Source organism: Pituophis catenifer, unplaced genomic scaffold (genome assembly GCF_029215685.1).
Source record: "Pituophis catenifer annectens isolate HBS135680 unplaced genomic scaffold, rPitCat1.0.hap2 SCAF_7, whole genome shotgun sequence".
Classification (NCBI taxonomy): Eukaryota; Metazoa; Chordata; class Lepidosauria; order Squamata; family Colubridae; genus Pituophis; species Pituophis catenifer.
This window is the reverse complement of record NW_027256887.1, coordinates 67,491,298-67,501,142: the sequence shown is the minus strand read 5'-3', so window position 1 is coordinate 67,501,142 and position 9,845 is coordinate 67,491,298.

Sequence of the window (9,845 nt, the reverse complement as noted above, 5' to 3'; positions counted from 1 at the left end):
GGGAAGGGTGACTGCCACGCACACCGATCGAGGGAGGAAAAGGATGGCCCGGGAGCGCAGAGAGAAATGCGGGGGGGGAGAAGGTGCATTTCCTGCGCCCGGTACTTTGGCAAAAGTTTGCTTCGAACTCGGGCAAAATGATGTGGAATCGCCTGCCCCCCCCACCCCCACCCCCAAAAAAACCTCATCTAAGTTTCTGGAGTTACAAATATGTTGGTCTTTCCAGCCTCTTTGTTGCCTTGAGCGCAGCCGCTTCGATGTTTATTTGGAGAAAACCCTTCAAATCCAAGAATGTTGAACTTAAATTATATTTAGGGGAGAACCTAAAAAAGAGGTCCTGGGAGAGTTTAGGAAGTTGAGGATCAACACGGGGCCTGCAGGGTAGATGAACTAACAGGGATTATTTCGTGTAGTCAGAGATTAGACCTGTGTTAAAATTTGGCCCAAATGATTGCTTCTTTTGTTCTTGTTTGTTTAAATGTTGCTTTTAATTATTTCTTTTAAGAGGAATAAAATGAATATATTTAATACTAGACTTGCAGGCTACAGGCCTTTCCCCATTCATACCTAGTCATTTTTTTTTTTGTCATAAAATTTACTATTTTGCTAATGAATCCTGCTTCTTCTTCAAGTCACTTTCTTCCCTCTCAGATAAACCCAACACATTTTCTACACCTTGAAGTTGTCCTTGAACCCTGTTGGAATAAGGCAGAAAATGCTATCAACTCCAGAACAGTTAAGAATGTCTTGAGCCTTTCTTATTTGTGAGCTGGGGATAAAATGAAAGTAATGTCAAGGAGCCTCGACAAAAAAAGTGTGGGTTTTGTGCTGTGATTAGGTGCAATTTGGGAAAAAGATTCAGCAGGGATAGTCACTTGGGAGATTTTTGCTAAACTGAATGTACAGTACTCTTAGTTGGAAAAGAAATCCTGTTAATTTCTGTGGTGTGATCTGCTAGTCCAATTCATGAGTTTTAAGAGAAAAGCCCCCCACCTTTTGTAGAAGGGGGGGGAGACATCATATATGAAATATGTGCAGGCAAATTGTCTTCCTGAACCTGTAGTCTTTGTGTGTCTGCATGTAACACTATTTCACAGGGCTACAGTTTAAACATTCTTGGTCATAGGAATAATGATACTCTATAAAGGGATGTGGTGGCTCAGTGGCTAAGACGCTGAGCTTGTCGATCGAAAGGTGGTTCAGTGGTTCAAATCCCTAGTGCTGCGTTAACGGGGTGAGCTCCAGTGGTGGGTTGTCCTGGTTCGGATCGGTTCTATAGAACCGGTAGTAAAACTGGCAGGAGGCTCCGCCCACAGACCCCGATGTCATCAGGAAGATTCTGTGTGCACGGCCCCGTTGCAAACCAGTAGTAAAGTAGAACTCATCCCTGGTGAGCTCCCCTTACTTGTCGCAGCTTCTGCCAACCTAGCAGTTCGAAAGCACGTAAAAAATGCAAGTAGAAAATTAGGGACCACTTTGGTGGGAAGGTAAGTGTTCCGTGTGCCTTTGGCGTTTAGTCATGCTGGCCACATGACCACAGAGACATCTGTGGACAGCGCTGGCTCTTTGTCTTTGAAACGGAAATGAGCACTGCCCCCTAGAGTCGGGAACGACTAGCACATATGTCTGAGGGGAACCTTTACCTTTTATAATGGGAAAGTGCCACATTCCAAATTGTAGTCACTCATAAAGGCCAGATTTCAGCAAAACTTTATTAATTTAGAGAAGGTCAGATCTAAAGAAGCTTCAGATCTATACTAGAGCCAAACTGACACCTCTGCCACCAATCAGGTTGATGCCAATGTTGGGTGCTTTCTATTTGCTAGGTTCAAACGCCCTCCTGCACTGAGGGCATAGTTTTGTGCACACAGGATGGTAAGGCTCTGTTCATACAAAATCTTGTTATTCCAGCAGGAAGCAACTGGAATTTTTTGCAATGAATCTGCCTAGTGATGCAATTGATTTTATTACTGGAAAGTTAGATCTACTTCCCACTCAAACCTGAAGCTGTATACAATAATGCCTTCAGATATTTTCCATTTGTATCCTAATGTTTTACTACTGCTTCTTCCACTTTTTTCAGAAAAAAAGTTGTAGGGAAGGAAAAGATAACACAGCTGCACAATCGCTTTTTGACCGGAGTGCTAGGAATTTTTCATGCAGAAGCAATTGAGCCTTTAATAATATCAAACAAAAACAATTCATAGAATGAAGGAGGGTTTCTGTGAGATGCTGAGAGTGATACACAGCAATTGTACAATGAAAAAAAACTAAGCATTTTTGTAATTCTTAAAACTTTTTCCACATATAAAGTTTTTTAAAGGAGGGATAAGAATTTGATCCAGCTGCAAACTGCAGAAGTGTAATTATAATACTATTGTCATTGCACTCTTTAAGTAGTAACTTTGCTACAAAAGGAAAAAAAGGCCAATGTTGCACTATTTCAGATTGCTTTGGCTATAGGTGAATATAGATGTTTCTTTAAATACTTCTTTTTTTCTAAAAGCAGAATATGTTGAGTGTTCGATGGAAAAATAGTCTTTGCTACTAAAATGCAAACATCTCATGTAGTTCCCTCCGCCTCCCATTTCTCAGCTGACCAATTTATTTCTGACTTTGGACCTGTTTCCCATTTTCAGACAACTGTATTCATGTAATGGTTTCCATTGCCATAGATAACTAATTTTAAATTACCTTGCTCAAATAGACTGGCCTGCATAAGAAAATGAAATATATGACATACTCAATTCAGATATTATTGAAGGATAAAGATTGTAAATGCAAAGTTAAAGGCTGTACCCAGTGCTAAAGAGAGAAAGACATAATGCTACCTGATCTGCAGTGCAACCATTTAGGTGGGAACCAGTGGTGAAATCCAATTTTTTTTACTACCAGTTCTGTGGGTGTGGCTTGGTGGGCGTGGCAGGGGAAGGATACTGCAAAATCTTCATTCCCACCCCATTCCAGGGGAAGAATACTGCAAAATCCCCATTCTCTCCCCACTCCTGGGGGAAGGATATTGCAAAATCTCCATTCCCACCCCACACTGGGGCCAGCCAGAGGTGGTATCTGCCAGTTCTCCAAATTACTCAAAATTTCCGCTACCGGTTCTCCAGAACCTGTCAGAACCTGCTGGATTTCACCCCTGGTGGGAACTGAATAGTTCCAAAATATGTCTTTGTTCCTGGGGCCCAGGTATAGTAGCCTTAATACAGATGAGCCTCTGAATAATTGTCCATTTATTTATTGAGAAGTAAATCCCACTGAGTTGGATCAAACTTATTCTCAGGTAGATAGAGGTATACAGAATTAGAAAGCTTAGTTTCCAGTGAAGTAGTCTAGCTCAAAGTTCTCCAACTTTCCAACTTTGTGGACTGGTGGGAGGGAGAGAGGATGATTCCAACTGGCAAGCCGCATTCATGCAAATGGAGCGCACATGCATGCGCTTGCCTACTACTTGTGCATGTGGAGGTGCACACACACACCCTCATCCACTGTTTCCGTGGCCCAGTTGCAAACAGCTCACAGCCCAGAGGTTGGGGATCCCTAATCTAGATGACAACCTTAGCCCTTAAGTGTTTGGGGGAAAAAATGCATTTTTAGAACTACTCTAGATTAGTAGTAAGGGGATGTTGGAAGATTATCTTCTCCACCCTTCTCAGCAGTTTCTGAAAGGAGATGTTTACATGGTGTAAATTCCAACTTCATCTTTATAATCTTATAAACCAAATAGGTCTGGTAAAGTTTTTAGATAAGTGAAAAGACATGGCACCAGCCTAGCATTTGGAAATGGATTCAAGTAATCCCCATGAATTGTGGTTGACCTTGGTAAGGGCAGAATTTAAAAAAAAACCCTGAACATAAACATGAAAAATGTATTACTTAGATAATATTTACAGACTTTTATTTTGATCAAGGACTATAACTTCCAAGTTTGAATTCTAATTCCTAACTTCCCATTTGCTGTTAGTGTACTGTTACATGGAACTGGATGCATCTGCAAAAGAGTAATTATCCAGCAGAGTCTAGATCAGGGGTGTCAAACTCATGTCCTCACGGTGGTGTCACATGACGTATCATGACTTTTTCCCCCTTTGCCAAATCAGGCGTGGACATGGCCAGCGAGTGATGCATCGGGCCCACAGGCCGTGAGTTTGACAGCCTTTCATTGGTGTATTCCTGGTGGAATACACGAATGAAAGCAAAATCTACAGGCAGTCCTCAACTTACAACAGTTTGTTTAGTGACCATTCAAAGTTACAATGGCGCTGAAAAAGTGACTTATGACCATTTCTCACATGACTGTTGCAGCATGGTCACGTGATCAAAATTTGGGTGCTTGGCAACTGACACGTGACAGATGCAGTGTCCCAAGGTCATGGCTTCACCTTTTGTGACTACCTGACAAGTCAATGGGGAAGCCAGATTCAGTTAATAATCATGTTACTAACTTAACAGCAGTTATTCACTTAACAACTGTGGAAACAAAGGTGGTAAAATGGTGCAAAACTCACTTAACTATTTTGCTTAGCAACTGAAATTTTGGGCTCATTATGGTCATAAGTCAAGGTCTACATGTACATATCTCCCTTTGGACAAAGGTCTTTGAGCTGTACTGTTTGAGTTGGATAGGGAGTGTTTAACACTTGTTGCCGAACTATTTATATATTATGGACATTAATAAAATTAGCAATGATCTAGACTCTGCTGGATAATTACTCTTTTGCAGATGCATCCAATTCCATGTAACGGTACATTAACAGCAAATGGGAAGTTAGAAATTAGAATTCGAAACTTGGAAATCATAGTCCTTAATCAAAATAAAAGTCTGTAAATATTATCTAAGTAATACATTTTTCACAGAAGTACTCCAAGTTTATGTTCAGGTTTTTTTTTTAATTCTGCCCTTACAAGTTTTATTCCATATGAGCTTTATTGGATCTGCATAACTAGAACATCAACTTAGAAAAAATGTAATTGGATACTAGGGATCATTCTGGCAGGAGTAAAGGGGAGCTTAAAGGAGCAACAAGATCAAGACTCAAAAGCCACCACTTTCTCTTTTAGTAAAATGGCAGTTACTGGCCACAACATTGCCCTTGTTTTATGAATGCACTAATAACATCCTCTCAAATTTCCAAATGTACTCTTAAGCAAAAGAATTTCCTTCTGGCATATTTTTTATAAGTACAGTCCATTTCACTGAATTGTATGTTCTAGGGTGCCAGGACCATGTTAACAATACCCAGGAAAAGCTACTTGAGAACAGACTGCACATGTTGAGCAAGTCAACAGTAACCTTGTTTTGTCTTTGTGCTTAAACAGAGTGTATTTTTTTGGCAACCTGAGATTGACATTTCCTATGGGCCTTCCTTCAGTGATATTGCTTTTTTTCATCTGGATATTATGCCTTACTGCCCTATCTCCTCTCCAGAAATCAGCTATGTCAAAGAGAAAATGATGTATGCTATACAGACTGACTTACTCAGATAAGAAATGGAAATAAACAGCTCACTGACCAATGGCACTTAGATTGTATTTGCTCACCTTAGCAATCAAACCCAATTTCAAATTCTGACAGATAGTTATACAAATAAAAGCCGGGAAAAGGATAAACCAGCATTCCTAAATCAAGCGTTCAGCCTATATGTCCCAGAATCCCCAGGCAGCCTATTGTTCACATGTGGGAATTGTGAGAGTAATAGACATCAAACATTTGAAGCCAGACTGTGCACAGCTGGAAGAAACTAAAAATACTGGGAAACAGTATGCTGAAATAATTTTGTCAGCTGGTCAAAGATGCTTCCAATTATCTGCTGGTAGGATAACTAAAACAAATATGTTTTATATTTTATTTGTATTTATAGAACTAAACAAATCCCATATCTTTGTATTGTTAGTGGAACTTGGCAATCCTCCACAATTAGCTTCATTTTAAACATTTTCTGAATAATATATTGAAAAGATAACAAAAATCAGTTATGAATGTCTGATTAAAGTGAAATTTTGTGTGCTTCTGTTTCCTTCTCATTTTTATTATTGTTGCTATGATAAAATATTGTAAACAAGGATAACTATAGATCTGTAAGTAGGGTTGCCAACTACTTTTGCTGCTGGTGATCCTGCCTGCTGGCTTTAATAGATAAATAGCACTGAAAATGCAGTTAGAGGTACTGAGCCCTGCCAGGAGAAAAGCAGTTGACATTTAAGTACATATCCATCACACCTTTCACATTTAGCACCCAGGTTAAATTCATTCACTATATCTTTCTGCCTTGCAAGCCATAATTTCACTCACTTTGTATATTGATCTTTGTTCTTTAGACTTCTCATCACTTTTTCAGGAGCTTGTCAAATCTGCCCAATCAGGTTTCTTCACCTATTTGCTCTTCATGTATTGCAATCAAACTACATCCATTACTGTACACTATAATATGACAAAAACATCCCAATGTGTTTCTTTGGCACTCATGCATTTGGTCAATTCTCATTTTTTCAACCCAATCATCCTTGACCCTACCTATTTTATTCCACACCTATGTATCCCATTTCCACTGCATTTAAATTACGTTTCTTCTGCCATATCCAATTTTCACTTCTTTATAAAAGAAACATGATCTTACACACACCCTTAATTTTTTTTTTATCAAGCATTCATTCCGCACAATAGACTACATATAGTTGGCAACTGTCTATTGTAATATGTGAATTATATTTGCAGCCATGGCAATTTTTCTCTACCTGGAGAATGACTTTTCACTCTAGACTGAGCAATGATATTTCTTCAGCTTCTAAGAACTGGGTAAATAGATTTTGTATCAGTGTGTGGGTGTGTCTGTTTAAATAGTCATGGGGAAGAAGAAAATAATAATCACACCACTGTAGTATGGGAGTGTCTTGACTTTATAAAGCTGGAAAAAGTCTACCATCCTGCCCTCCTAACAGGTGGAGTCCCATATGATTCAGAGTTGGTTCTCCCAAGAAATGGGGTGGGTCAGTTTAGCAAATACAAATATGTACCTTAATCTCTTCATGATTTATTAACATTTAAAGCATTAACGGAAGAAACTGCAGCATACATTTTGAAATAGCTTGGCTATAATTTAAATTTAACATTGATTTTCAAAAATTAATCTTTTCAAGCCAATTTTTGGGGCTAAACTAATCTAATCCACTTCAAGGCAGATCATATTGTTGCTGTAAAAACTGATTTTGAAGAGAAATAGACTTTTATTATCTGCCATCAAGTTGTGTTTAACTCCTAGTGACCACGTAGATTTTTTTTTTAAATGACAATCTGTCCTTAACCTGATCCTTCAGGTCTTCTAATAGTGCACTCATCACTACCACATCAGAGTCTATTCAACTTACTGCTGGTCGTCATCTTCTCTTTCCTTCAACCTTTCCAACATTAGAGCCTTTTCCAGAAAGCTGAGTCTTCATGTATCCAAAGTAGGGCAATTTTGAGGTTAGTCAATTGTGCCTCCAATGAGAACTCTGTTAATGTGTTTAATGATCCATTTTCTTGCCTGTCCATACTATTCTCACAAGTCTTCTCCAACACCAAAGTTCAAAAGTGTCAATACTCTCCTGCTCGTTCCATAGTGTCTCACAGTAAAACAGCATAGCTAAATAAAATTAATATGTAACTATATATTGTTCATCTTATTTTCCATAACAATTATGTCTCCAATAACTACCAAGTAGATCACAGGGCAACATTCCTTCATAATTGTTACCTCCAATTGTTACCTTCAGTTGCCTTTGAAAATGGAAATTCCCCCTTGGGTTTGTAAAGTGTCCCAAGGGATGATACCCACCAAACGAAGGAACAAAAAGCAAAGGAAACAGTTTTAAGGTGTTGGAAGAAATGTCCATCTGAGTTCAGTTCCAAGTGGGTAGAAAGACACTGGAAACATGGAGACTGCTTGAAAAGATGGTTTAATGGTGGACAGGACCATATGGTTTTGAGGTCCTGGGTAAAAGGAAGCATATGGGCGAGAGAGAGATTTATACTCTCTGTTGGGCTTTGAATTTGAGCTTGTATTCTGATTGGTTGTCAGACTCCCATGGGGCGGGGGTTTTAGCTAACTTTGTAGGCTGTCGTGATGTCCCAAGCTTGGTTGAGCCTTGCTGGGTGATGGAATCTTCCCAGGTGCCATGTGATGAGATGGGTAGAGAGCTAATCTTATCATGTCTTGAGGGCCATGTTAATCCCATCACCCTGGAGCTGAAGGTGGTGGGGGGGGGCAGGGAGTTGCAGGAAGCTGCTTTGTCTTTAAAACATATTTCTCCTTTTCTCATCCAGAAAAACATACTATTCTTCCTTTTTAATATTTCCTAAAACATTTCATTCTTCTAGGAAAGGGGTGGGTTTCTTCTGTTGGAAGAAAAAAGCCTTTCCCTTTAAGGATTGTTGGAAGGCAGAGCTTTCCCTTCTTGAATTCAAAACTCCGGACTGGGAGATTACTTCCAAATGATTGGAGGTCAGCTGCTTGAGAGCAGAATTAGTTTATTTATAGGAAGACAGGCAAGAAACAAATACAAGCACAGCGTTCCGAGGCTAGCCTGTTTGAGCTGTAAGAAAAACCTTTTTATATCCTAAAAGGTCTTTTGATTTTTCTATGTGACCCTTTAAAGTCTTTTGAAATTATTTTGATTTGGCATGTGAATCCTTTGATTTGTGTGTGAGATTGTTTTATGGTGTTTAAATCCTGCTTTTTTGTGATTGGGTTCTTCCGTCCTGGATCTGGCAAATAAGTAATTGTTTTATAGTCCAATCTGTTTTTCCTAGCCCTTTGTAGTTGTTCGTTCCCTATAATTAATCAATTTGCTATTACTGTGTTTTAGTGAATATCTCCTTTTCTCATGTGTTTAAAATTCTAATTACGTTGGCTTGATTTCTTTTCCTTTTTGGATGTTTGCTTTTTTCTGTGTCCCATACCTGTTTGGATGTTGCAGGCCCCTGTAATTTTGTCCTTCCTTCGTTGTGGAAAATTGGGTGGCTTCAGCTTCTTAATGGCCCATTGACAAAAGTGGGGGCTGAAACTCTGCCTCAGTTTCTGCTTAATTTTCTTTTAGGGGAATTTTCCTGCTCTTTTAATATTTTTTGAGTTTCTTTTCCTTTTTCTAGGAGAAGAGTGAATCATATCTTCCAACACTTCAAAGGCAAATATTTCCATGGATTTGTCTGTTCCATCTCTGGCTGGGTCTCTTTTACCTACTGTGTGGACCTGTTGGAGAGAACACCTCCAAAACTGAAAAGAAAAAACAAGAAAAGTCCAGTTGCCTCGTGAAAAAGCATCTTTGGGGCATCCATGACTTGGATGATTTGAGAATCTCTACAGACTCCAAACCTGAAGTTCCAGGGAGGCTGGATGAATCCCAGTACAAAGCCATTTAAATTTAGCACCCTGGGGCCAACCATTTACAGCGAGAACGTCGTGCCTCTTGTCTTCTTTCGCTTCCCTTCTGCGAAACCCGCTCCTGCTCCTATCTTCCGCCCTCAACAAGCAGCTATTTTATCACATATCGACTCAAGCAGGCAAGCATTATGACAAAGTCAGGACAGAATCCAGCAATCTACATTCCTGCAGCAACGCAAACCGGCTGCCTGAGAGGGCAGGAAAGAGCCCAGCGCTGGCGCGCCCAACCACAGCATGAACCGCCGGAGGAGGCAACCTCCCGAGCCCAGCAAGCAGGGAGAACTGGGGACACCCGCTCGCTTCCGTAAACATCGCTCAGCCCCGCCCCTCCAGCCGGGAGAGAGCATTCGTACCCAGGGGAAGGGGAGCAAGCTCTCCTCTCACGGATGGACGGGATTTGCCTTCCCTTTTTGGAAAAGT